Below are 12,333 nucleotides of genomic sequence, written 5' to 3' on the forward strand. Positions count from 1 at the left end.
TATTTTTCTGTCCTGATCCCAGGGTTTTAAGCACATGGATGCCCTTGCAAGAACATAGATAAGTATCATTTTTTTTTCTGTGTTCTTAGTAGTATGAATGTGTAGATCCTTCTTCAGCACAAGCAAAATTAAAATCTAAAGCACAAAAAACTATTTAGAGGTAGGGTGTTATATGTATGGTCCCAATATTCCTCTTTTTGGGGTGACATTGGCTGTTGTTAATTCTGTTCCAATTACATAGCACATTGCCTAAGGCTGGACTGAGGCCCAAGTCTACACTAGCTTTTTAAAATCATCTAAGTGGCAGATATTTTCTTAGTTGTACAGTTTATATAAATCTCTTAACTCATTCATTTTACTTTGCCTAAGAGGAACTTGAAACATAATATTTCCATTTAATGTATTCATAGATGGAGAGAAAGTCAGGAGCTACTATTCATTTATTTTTGCAACATTGCGCTCACTTAAGATATGCCTTTTATCATTAGGCTGGAATTTTAAACCAGTGCTTTGCAAATTGTATACATAAACTACACCAGTGAATTCTGCCCCCAAGTCAATCTTTCTTGGTTTGGCCATGTCAATCATTCACATGTGATGTTGTTCTTGAGGTGTTCAGACTTATGTTGACCTTTCAATTTCTATTAAGTGCAAATAAAGTTTTACATACATATACATTTATCTATGGATTTTGTATTGTATTATGATTCCTTGGTTTTTATTATTGTAAAATATGTTATTCTTTTAATTCACAATTTGGGGGCTGATTTCATGTATAACATAACATTCCAGATAAATTTTAAAATTTTTGCTCTGGTCACTTCTCTCATTAAAAGTAAAATGTGCTAACATTTTAATGAGGTGATATTGTAGATTTAGAAGAAATTTTACAACTTGGTAATGATGAGTTTTATCATGTACACAATCATGTATATGATCAATTCTTTTATGTTCTTTTGAATATTTTTCTTTTCTCAAACTCTACATGTTTTTAAACATGCATGAATGCAAAATATCACATGTATGTGACATCTAGATAAAATTATGTGAAGACTCATATATTTGTCAAACTGAATGTATTATGATGCAAATGGGTTCTGGAAATCATTTTTCTCACTGTATTCCCTTTGTCTTTCTAACCCTGTTATCCTTATATCTTTCTCAATGTACATTGCCTTTTCAATTTTCTAAAGCTATTGAGCTATTTTATAATTATTGAACACTTATGTTCCAAATAAAAAGGAGGCTATTGAAGTCTCTTCCCTTCCTTTAATTGGTACCAGAGATCAAATCCAGAGGGACTTAACCACTGAACAACATCCTAAATCTTTTTTTTTTTTAATATTATGTTTTGATATATGGTCTCACTTAATTGATTAGGGCCTTGCTAAATTGTTAAGATGGGGTTTGAATTCAGAATTTTTTTTCTTAAGTATCCTGAGCTGCTGGGAGTATGGAAATCTGCTACCATTCATAGCTCTTACTTTCTCTTTTTTGGAGTCTCTGTTTTTGACATTCTTTTTATTTTTATTTACTTTTTTTTTTGTTTGGTACCTAGTTTTAAAATCAGGGATTCTTAACTACTGTGCAACATCCCCTGATCTTTTTATTTTTTATGATTGAGACAATCTCTAATTTGCTTATGAGCCTGGATGAGTTGCTAACCTAGCTTTAAACTTGGGATCCTCTTTCCCTAGCTTCTGTTAGTCCTTTATCATATGTGAGGCATACATTTTGTCATATGTGAGACAATTAGTTTTTTTTTTCCCAACTTGTTACTTCAGTTTGTACCCTTTAATGGTATCATATTATAAATATAAATTGAATTTAAATATTTTTTTCTGTTTTGTTATAAAAATATCATTTAACTTTGAAAACAAACAACCATATTTCTCTCTCTTATATTATTATTATTTTATTATTCTGAATGATTAAGGAAATGTGTGGCACACTATCAGACACATTCACAGTCATTGTTAAAGTTTATTTTGAGTAGGCATCTCACTAAGATGCTTAAGCTGATCTTAATTTTGCAATATTTCTTCCTTTTTCTTTCAAGTAGCTGGCATTACAGTCACCAACCAGTATATACACTGAATAAATCTCTTTCTTATAAAAAGTTTGGCATATCTTATGGTTTTATTTCATATTAAAGCTTTTTTTTACAATTGAATGATTTATTAAGTCATAAATAATACAATGGGACTTTTTTGTTATGCAGATACTCCATTGTTTTAGCAGCTTTCTTTGGAAAAGTTGTCATTTTTTCTCCTTTATGATAGGTCAGTTTCTCTGTTTTATCCTTGCTAAATCCAGAGTCTTTTTAAGTATTCTGTCTTTAGTTTCACAGGACTAATAATTCACCTCATTATGAGATCTATATTGATTTCTGAAATGTTAGTCCTATAGTAATATGTGGCACAATATTTTCATTAATAATGAACTTTATGTACTCTAATGGCTAAATTATAACATAGGTATGTGTTAGTCTATACCATATAGAATTATGTAAGTACCCTGTATCATTAGCAAAATAACAGAATCACTTTTTGGTGTATTTTCCAGAATGTATCCACATCATTAAATGAGGCATCATTATACATACCATACATTTTACAAGTATATAATATATAAATAATATAAAAATTTTACTTGTGAAATTTACCAGAGCTCTTTTAATTTTAGTTGTGTTTTCAATGCAATATTTAGAAATACTGATATTTTCTATGCTATATTCACTGTTAATATGTTTAAATATTACTCCTTTGTTGGTATTTTCCCTCTAGTCTATACCTATAAAAATTGTCTTTCTCAAAATATTGAGACCGATATTTAGCTAATGAATTCTTAGTTTTATTTTGAATTAATCATTTAATAGTATAATTTCTAGTACCCTGATTTTTTAGTCTCTCCCTTATGCTCTTCCCCACCACCTTTTATGAAATTAACTTGATCGTATTTAACAATGCAAATACTTGGTCAGCATCAAAATTCTACAGATCTTGAATTATTACAAGAGAAACATACTATGTAGCTACTATTTCTGTTAAGAAATAGAACATTAATGATGCTACAGAGAACAGCTTCATATCCTCTTGCTTTAACTATACCCTCCAGTCACCCTAGTGGTAACTTCAACTATATTTCTCCAACTAGTTCTTTTAAGTATTATTCTAAAAAGAGTGGAATAATTTATTTATTTAATTATACAAAAAAATGAGTGAAAGATGTAGCTCATTGTATAGGAAACAAAATCTTACACCAAATATGCTTGATGCTTTGTTGGTGGAGCAAATCAGAGGGTGATCCAGGAGTCAGAAAAAAGAGGGGTAGCTCAAAATTTCAGTAATGGAGCATTAATAGTTCAGTTATGGGAGGCTACCAGAGTATAAGGAGTGGTGGGATGGGTTGAAGAAAAAAAAAGATTAGGTGTGAGCTACTGGAGACAACCTGAGGGAGCTCAGATGGAACAGGTTTAGAAATGGAGCAACAGAAGATTTAAGTTGGATGAGCAGTGCCTGGAGAGGAAGAAATTAGAAGTCTTGAAAGAAAAAGAGTGTGACATCTCTGTAGAGCTCTAAGAGCAGGAAGCCAGGTGTGTGGCATCCTTGTTTGATTATACTATTAAGTTCTAGTTTTTAGGAATTGCCTAATATGAGGCCACTGGGGTAAGTATTATGCTGCCACAATATTTCCTGTCTTCTCCTCCTTGTGATCAATATTTTTCTCATCTAATACACAGTTAGCAGTTTCTTTTTCCTCCTCAGATCTATTCTTTTACTCCTTCACCACTTTTTCTTCTACTCATTCCACTTTGCCTTTTCTTCCATTATGTCCACATTCAGATCCTTGATTCTCAACTATGCCACATTCCTTATGCTCTCCAACATGACCACACAGATCTGTTTGACACCCTCAATGATAGATTGCGCGGAATGCCAGCAATAGTGATGGCCCACTCAGTTGAACTGGGGAGCATATCCCCTGCCACCTGGACTTGAGTCCCTGTACTCTCTCATATTTCCTTAATCTTGAAATCACCGTTTCCAATGAGAGAGCCACACTGACTAGCAGGGACCACCAGCCTCAGAGTGACCAGGGGTCTACTGGCAGCTGTAAAATTGGTCATAGAGCTGCTGATGTCCTCTTCCAGTTTGTCAATGATCATAACAATGGCTTTGAAGATGGCATTAGTGGGTCCAGCCAAAGTGATAATTCTCTCAGGACAATTCCTTTCTGAGATATTGATATGTGCACCACTCTCCTCGTACATCTTCTTAACCAATTACCTTTCTTTCCTATGATACTGCCAACTTCCTTGCCATGCATAAGTAGCCAAATGGTGAGAGTGACATTTAATCCAGCTTCAATCACACTGGTGTCCATGTTGAGCAGTGTTATGGGAGCTGGACTTTGAGTGGTCAAGTCTTTGGACACTGGTGGGGGTGAAAGCCAAAAACTGCAGGTGCCAGATGACTGAGGAGAAAAGGGGAGCAGGCAGGAAGGGGAAGGGCTGGGGGGCCGAACAATAGGGAGTGGAGGGAAGGCAACTCCCCCCCACTTCACAGGTGGGTGGAGGAAGAGGAGGAGGAGAAGGAAGGGGGAAAGAAACCCAGGGCAGGTGGAGGCAGGCAGAGGGCAGGCAGGATGGTGGGAGAGGGCGCTCTGGCTGCTGCCTCTGCTGGTCTGGGCCAATTTCAGTGTTTTTAAGTTCAGGTTTGTTGTTTTTTTTTTTTTTTCCTTTCTAGTTAATGTTTTCCTTCCTGGTTGGTATGCAATAGTGAATTTCCTTTTTTGTTAACTTGTCTCAGTATTCATGTGATTATTGAATATTTTCTCTTTTATTAAGTGAATTTAGAAATATTTTGACTGTAACATACACTTTTTGTATGCCTTCTTTTCCTCACAAATATAAACCACTTTCATTCTGTCATATCAACTTTTTGCTACATATGTACTTTGCAAGTATTTTCTCCCACTTTATATTTTAGCTTTGATCACTGAGTGTTCCTCATTCTAAAATATTAAAAATTCGTCTCCAGATACATGAATCCATGGAAATATACAGGAAAGGTTCTTAAAAATTGAGTAACAGAGATCACTGATGTAGTTTCTCCTTTTCCAGTATTTAAATAAGTACCATGCACATTTATTGTGAGAGGATGATGAAGGACAGGCAGAAAGTATGAGTAGAGTATTAGTTGGAATAATCCAAAGCTCCGAGGGATTGAGAGAGTTTCCAGAGTTCCAAGAAAAACTATGAGGTTCCAAGACCTCCACTGTGGACATGGCTCTGTCCTCTGATCTGCATAGGAAGACAGTGTATGATGTCTCATTTTTATCCATCACACTCACTTTTTGTGCATAATTAACCTGTCTTGCTACATTTTCCTGGCTCTGTGTCCCTTCTCTTTCTTCATCCACTGTGCATGAAATTTTAAATACTCTGAGCATGAATAAGATAAGCTCAATGGAGTATCTACCTTCTATGTTGCTATAGTTCTCAGATTCTATGATGCTTGAATGTTGTAGCTTGTTATGACAGCACCATGCTCCTCTCTCTCTCTCTCTCTCTCTCTCTCTATATATATATATATATATATATATATATATATATATATATATATATATATAGTTTGTCTCTCTTGAAGGCTGTATCACTACAAGGAAAAGGGAAACATTTGTAACCTCAGAAAAAATACCAACAGCCACTAGAAGCTAGAATGATTCTCTTCCAGAGTTTCTGTAAAGAGCATGGCTTTGCTAATACTTTGATATTAATTTTCTGTCATGATTATAAAAACATCCATAACTATAAAAGAATGAGGTTTTACTATTTTAAGCTGTTATATTTGTGATTATTTCATTTAGCAGCAATGGGAATCTAGAGATTTTTTGCAAGTTTAATTGATGGTGTGACCAAACTGAATCATGCTGCAGTGGTAGGTATCGAATATAAATACTGGTTTTCCAGGCTGTGCATATATTTGCAAATTAAAATTGAAAGCTGCCTAACATATTTTCAGAAACAGAAACAGCTTGGTAAGGCAAACTCTTCAAATTTGGCAGCATTTTAATTTTTTTTTCTTAAATGTTGCTTACTGTAGATGTGATTTTAGGAAGTATTCTATCTTTTATATAACTTCTCATTATTTATTTTTAATAAAATATTTTGTTCTAAAATACTTTTGAATATTTTTTTTTGCAGTGTTCAAATTGGAGAGCTGATTCTGACCAACTTCCTGAAAATATATGTTTTTATTTTTAAAGATTGGAGGAATTCTTTATTGCTTCTGTAATCTACTTAATTGAGAGCAGAGAATTTATTGCTTTCATGTTTTTTTCATGAATGTACTTCTGTCTGTTTGGTGGTCTTGTGTTTTTTTTTTTTTGATGTTGTAGTTTGTTTGTTTGTTTCTAAATTGTGGGTTTTTGAGATTCTCACCAATGTTTTTAAAATGGTGAAAATAAGGTATATACAAAGTAGCTTCCTTGTGTGGCTTGCTATTTTGATTTTGTTCTTTCCCCAAATGTGTAATAACAGAGCTTAAAAAGTAGATACTTTCAAGGTAACCAAAAATGAAGGGTATAAAAATAGAAAAAAGTAGATGAAATAGAAAAGTCAACAAAGCTTATGCACCTGGACTTCTGATGAAAGTGTATAATGTGTTGAATTTCTGACTGAATGTTATCTAAAGTATACTGTCATTGTGTAGGTAAATATTTGAAAGTGAAGACTTAAATTCAAAATGTTCACATAAAACTGTTTTCTCATCTTTAACTTGTCTAAGAGTTTTCATCAGGGATATTAAAGGTTCTCTATACTTTTTATTGTATAGTGTTCAGTGACTTTGAAACCATTCTTGAATTCACTTTCCTGAAACTCTAAAAATCTGAGAGCAAAGTATCTTGTAGAACATAAAATAATCAATTAAAGAATAATGTATCATGTTGTTTAAATGGTATCTCAGCCTATAAATCATGACATTGAAAATTTATACTTAGAAATATGTGGCACATTGAAAAGAAAATTTACCAAAACCTAAATATCTACTTATATTGTAGCCAAAATGTGACTCATAACATTTCATAATATCTCCTTATTATCTATTAAATTCTGTATTTGTTACATTATTGTCAACATTTTACCACACTGCCTGTTTTATAATATATTACAAATCTTTTTTTGGGGGGGAGGAGTGTACCATTTATTGAACCTAGGTACACTTAAGCACTGAGCCACATCCTGAGTTCCTTTGCTCTTTTTGTATTTTTTCTTAGAGACAGTGTTTTTCTAAGTGACTTAGAGCCTTGCTAAGTAAAATAGGCAGTATTTGTACTTGTTATCCTGCTGCCTCATCGTCCCAAGTCACTGGAATTATTTTAGGTGTGTATCATCATGGGTAGCATGTATTAGCAATCTTATGATTGATACTTGTTTCTCTTTGTTTTATAATAATCTATAATTATTTCATACAAAAAAATTATACAGTGTATTTTGGGGATGTATAATATGTACATAAATATTTATAGTAGATGCACAAAGACTACAAGAAAATAAACAGTCTGTGGTAAGATTTTTATTTTGTATTTAGTAAACTCATATAATATTGACACTAATCAAATTGAAATGATAAGATGGAAATGATGATTTTCATAGCAACCAGAAAAACATAATATATAGTGTCATTGAATTACTTGAAATACTAGGAAAGAAAAAGCTGAGTTTAATAATTATTTGTTCAAAATTATTGATGGCCTCACTAGTCCTAATGATCCAAAATAAGAAATAACGCAAATGTTCTTGAATGTTAACATTAACAATTTGTAGTGAATCCATAAAATATAAAAGCAGTCATCAATACAAAGGAACACTTTACTGATGCACACATACTTATTGACTCTCACAGATACTGTATAGTTCAGCAGCTGTATTTGAATTATATTGCATGATGTCAGGCAAAATAAAAATGTAGTTCTATAATCTATTACACTAACATCCTTCTGGGAACAAAATGTTGCATGTGAAAGAGAATGTTTTTTTGGGGGGATGATGTAAATATTCTGTGCTTAAAAACAGTGAAGGTTTTTTTTATCATTCTATTTGTTAAAAATACATATAATATATTTCTATGACATTCAAGAAATGGACATATGACCTCACCAAAAATAAATATACAAGGAGAGGGGCTCGTCACTGGTTCCCAGTTGAAAATGCATTAGCTCTGTGTGGTTTCCTTGTGTGTTTTGTGGATTTGTCCACTTCATCCTTTCATCTGGGGTTTATAGAAAACAGATTTGCTATGTTGAAAAAAAAAAGGATTATTTTCTTATATCTTCAGGTATTTAGTCAAACTTCTGGTGGAAAAAATATTCTTTTTCAGCACATCCATCTTGTTCTCTTACTTTCATATCAGGAGACTGTTTCATGAATAGAATGTCTAGGTTTAGTGTAGGTTAAAAAGTAGACTATGAAAACCAAAGAAAAGCAACAAACTAAGTTGCCTGTATATTGTGTGTTATGCACATATTTTTACTATTATCTCCTGATGAGAAATAAAAATGATTCATTTAGCTTTATTTTCAAAACATAGTCCAATTTGATTTACCCAAATTATTCCCTATTAAAAAAAAGAAACAAAAAAACAAAAAAACTTGAGTGTTCTTGAAAGTGTTTGAATAGTAAAAAGTAGTAAAGGATCTGAAGCTGAAAAGAATTATGCTTCTATAGCAGAGTATAATTTTTTAGTTACTAAATTCCATAATTTTTTGGGGGGTGCTGGGGATTCAACCTAGGGTCTTTTGCATTCAAGGCAAGCATTCTACCAATTTAACTATATCAAGAGCCCTAGAAAAGTTGCATGATTATGGTGACCTAAGAAAATCTTTGAGTTTTTGAGGTAGGCAGTTGTGATTCTGAGTTCAAAACCTGACTAGACTCTTAGAATCTGTGGTATGGTAAAATTTTATAAATTTAGAATAGACATACAAATATTCTCTGAAAGAAAAGATAAAAAAGTATAAAATGCAAAAATATCTCCAGTTCCATATCCTTCCCTGTATCCCAGCAAATTGGCAATACTCTTTTATAGCTGTTTTTATTAAGAGATAATATCTCTTCATCAATATGTGAATTAAAAATTATCAATATGTGAATAAAAAATAGAAAATATGGAAATGTACTGGTATTGTTCTTAGACATAGAGTGTATTGATGTCTTCCCATTTTTATCTTTGTAAATCCCACCATCTTAAGAAGAAGAAGCTCATATTAGGCTTATGAAGGAGAAGAGTCCATGGATGAGAATGAAAAGACTAGAGTGGACAGCCATCTCTCTTCCAGGACAGGGTAACCATGTCAAATAGCATAACATATGCTTGTAAAAATTTCTGCTGAAATCAGAATAGCCCAGATAAGCCCAGTCTAAATTTGGCTTACTCATAAACTGTTCATTTGAATCATGAATTAGTAAGTTTGCTGGTAGTTTATAATACTTGACAAATTGGTAATACTTGATAGCTTAAATACATTTAATAGAAACAGGAAGCCAGAATTCAAAACATGCTAATTTCAAGATAACTGCATAGATTTAGGCAAGGAAAAAGCACTGAATTTTTTTTTACTTGATTTAACATTGAAAGTTCTATAAAATGATTTTGGTAATGCCAAAATGCATGTAGACATGAAAATGTTATTAGTACTTTAACTCACAGCATACTCCACACCAGACAACCATAGCTGGATCACTAGGATGAAGGCCCAATGGCAAAATAAAAAAGTTTTAATCTTTTTGTCCACAACTAAATTTTAGTCTCAAGGTGTAGACTGACATGAAGACATGAGGACACTTCCCGCAGGATCTGCATCATCCTCTGTTTGCTGTCTAATATATGAAAAGGCTACTGACCTTAACAATTATCACTTTAGAATAATGGCCTGCCTTAGACAACTCTCATCTTATAGCACACTCCTGGGTCTAAAAATACCATTTCTTTCTCATTTGGTTTAAAGAAGAAATATTATTAAGAAAGACATGTTTTTCAGCTCTAATAAGAAAGGAAGGTTTCAGTTATTCAATTTTCTGCAGTCTAGGAAACCACAGCACTCAGATATACACTTGTGATGTGGCACCCATTTGCCACATGTGGCTAATGAATTTTTGGAATGTGGCTTATCTACATTGAGAAGTATTAGAAGTGAAAAGAAGTGTGAGAATTGAAAGTTGAATGAAAAATACATGTAGTTAGCTAACAAATTTCATTGTTTATATATTAGAATGATAAAATTATGGATATTTTGTGTTAAAAATATAATAGTTTTCTTAGAAAATATAGTCATAATTTTATTATGTAATAAAATTTTTAATTATTTTATAACTTAAATTATTATAAAGTACCAATTTTGTGATAACTTACGAATTATAAGAATTTATTTATAAATTATTATAATTATTTTATTTGTTTTACTTGTGACCTCTAAAAGTTCAGTTACACATATATTTATCATTTTATTTCTTTTAACTATGATGCTATAGAAGATTGACTACTTTTTCTAAAATCTAGCTGCATCAAAATTTCTGAACATGAGCTCAGTGTGTTGTTGCATACCTATAATGCTGGTGAGTCAGGAAAGTAAAGAAAGTTAATCACAAGCTTAGGGCCAGCCTCAAAGACTTAGTGAGATTCTTGAAAAAAAAAAATAAATATATATATATATATTTTGAAAACAACTGGAGACATTTCTCAGTAATACATCACTGGAGTCTATCCCTGGAACCAAACAAACAAGCCTCATTTAGCCAGAGTATGAAGATTATGAAACCCAAAAATGTAAAGTAATTCCTACTATATTATTTGCATTTTTAATCTGTCATTGGCATTATTGTCACTGATAATTGATGTAACATTATATTAAACATTAAATACCTATGTCCCTTTGTATAGCCAAGTCTTCTTGCACATAGAAAGCTCTGCTGAGAAGGAATAAAATTAATATTTTGTTATTTTGGGGTCCTATAGCCTGAGTTGAAATTGTTTCACCTTCCACTCAGAGGCAGAGGGGTCTGAGCTTGGTATTTTTTATATTCAGGTAAAAATTATTCAATCAGAAGTGATTTGGGTGATAATTATTGAATCAGAGCAACAACCAAAGAATAGAGGGTAGGCTTCAAAATCCGGGAGACAATTCATCTCTGTCTCAGGCAAATCTCTTGATTCATCTCCAGGTTTTGTGATGTCTGGGTGACTCTGTCACGGGCACTTTTACTCTAACATTCAGGATCTAGATTATTTTTAAAAATGATATGTCTGCAGGATTGGGCATTATGAAACAGAAGAAAGGGGCAGAATAAAACTAGTCAGAACTAATTGTGAGAACCTGGGTTTCCTGAGGTCACCTTTGTAATCCTTTAACCTGGCTTAAATTTGATAAAGCTCAATATACTGCCCCTCTGTCCCTAAGAATGGGGTTGACAGTCAGGATTTTACTTTTTGTCCTATGCCAGATTGGTGACCTCTGCCTGGCCTGAAACCAACTCTGTACTTTCTTGCCTACACCCCTTCAGAGTGGATATTAAAGACAGGACCAGGACATGAGAATTTTGATTCATGTAAATAATTAATATTTGGGAGGAGCTATGGTCCAAGGTGTTTTCAGTTTCTCTTTCCTTACAAGGTGGCACCCATTTTTAATTACATTTTCCTAATGTGTGGTAAGCATGTTTTTCTGAAGTTTCATCTTTTCTCAGCTAATTTACTATAATATGAAGTATGGTTCCCTGGAACATTTCAAATAACACAGGGTTTTAAATCAGCTTTTCCCCTTAGGTTTGGATGGAATTTTAAAAAGTGAGTGTGTGTGTGCATTTGTGTGGTTGTACTTTCACATGAGAGGAACATGTGGTTATAACATGAAACTCTTTGAAAAAGTATTTGTACCTAATGCCAGGTGTGAAGATGCATGTTCATAATCTCAGCATTTTAGTAGGATGAAAAAAGAGGATCAATATATTAAAAATAAAAAAATATAAAAGGGAGGGAAATGATGCTAAGTGTGTAGGCAGTCCTGAGTTTAATCCTTGGTATCAAAATTAAAAACAAATCTTTGAACCTTTTTGTTTATTTCTCTTTTATAAGAATAGACAGCAAGTTTAGGGCCCCCTTAAGAAACTTTAGAGTGTGATGTCTCTTAAATATCTGCCATGTCTTTGAGTGGTCATGGTGTAAAAATTACATGAATCTGACCCAAGGTGCCCACAGCTTCCATGTTTGTTGAATTACCTGCAGAATACCAACTTGTGTGTAACTCTCCCTTCCCTCAGAGCAGCCTGCAATC

The 12,333-nt window shown here is 32.9% G+C and overlaps 1 pseudogene; it reads right to left on the reverse strand.

The window, feature by feature from the left end:
- Window positions 1-3,860: 3,860 nt before the first annotated feature.
- On the reverse strand, window positions 3,861-4,475 carry LOC143404051 (poly(rC)-binding protein 2 pseudogene; annotated as a pseudogene).
- Between the last annotated feature and the right edge of the window lie 7,858 nt (window positions 4,476-12,333).

This window comes from Callospermophilus lateralis, chromosome 7, assembly GCF_048772815.1.
Source record: "Callospermophilus lateralis isolate mCalLat2 chromosome 7, mCalLat2.hap1, whole genome shotgun sequence".
NCBI classification, from domain to species: Eukaryota; Metazoa; Chordata; class Mammalia; order Rodentia; family Sciuridae; genus Callospermophilus; species Callospermophilus lateralis.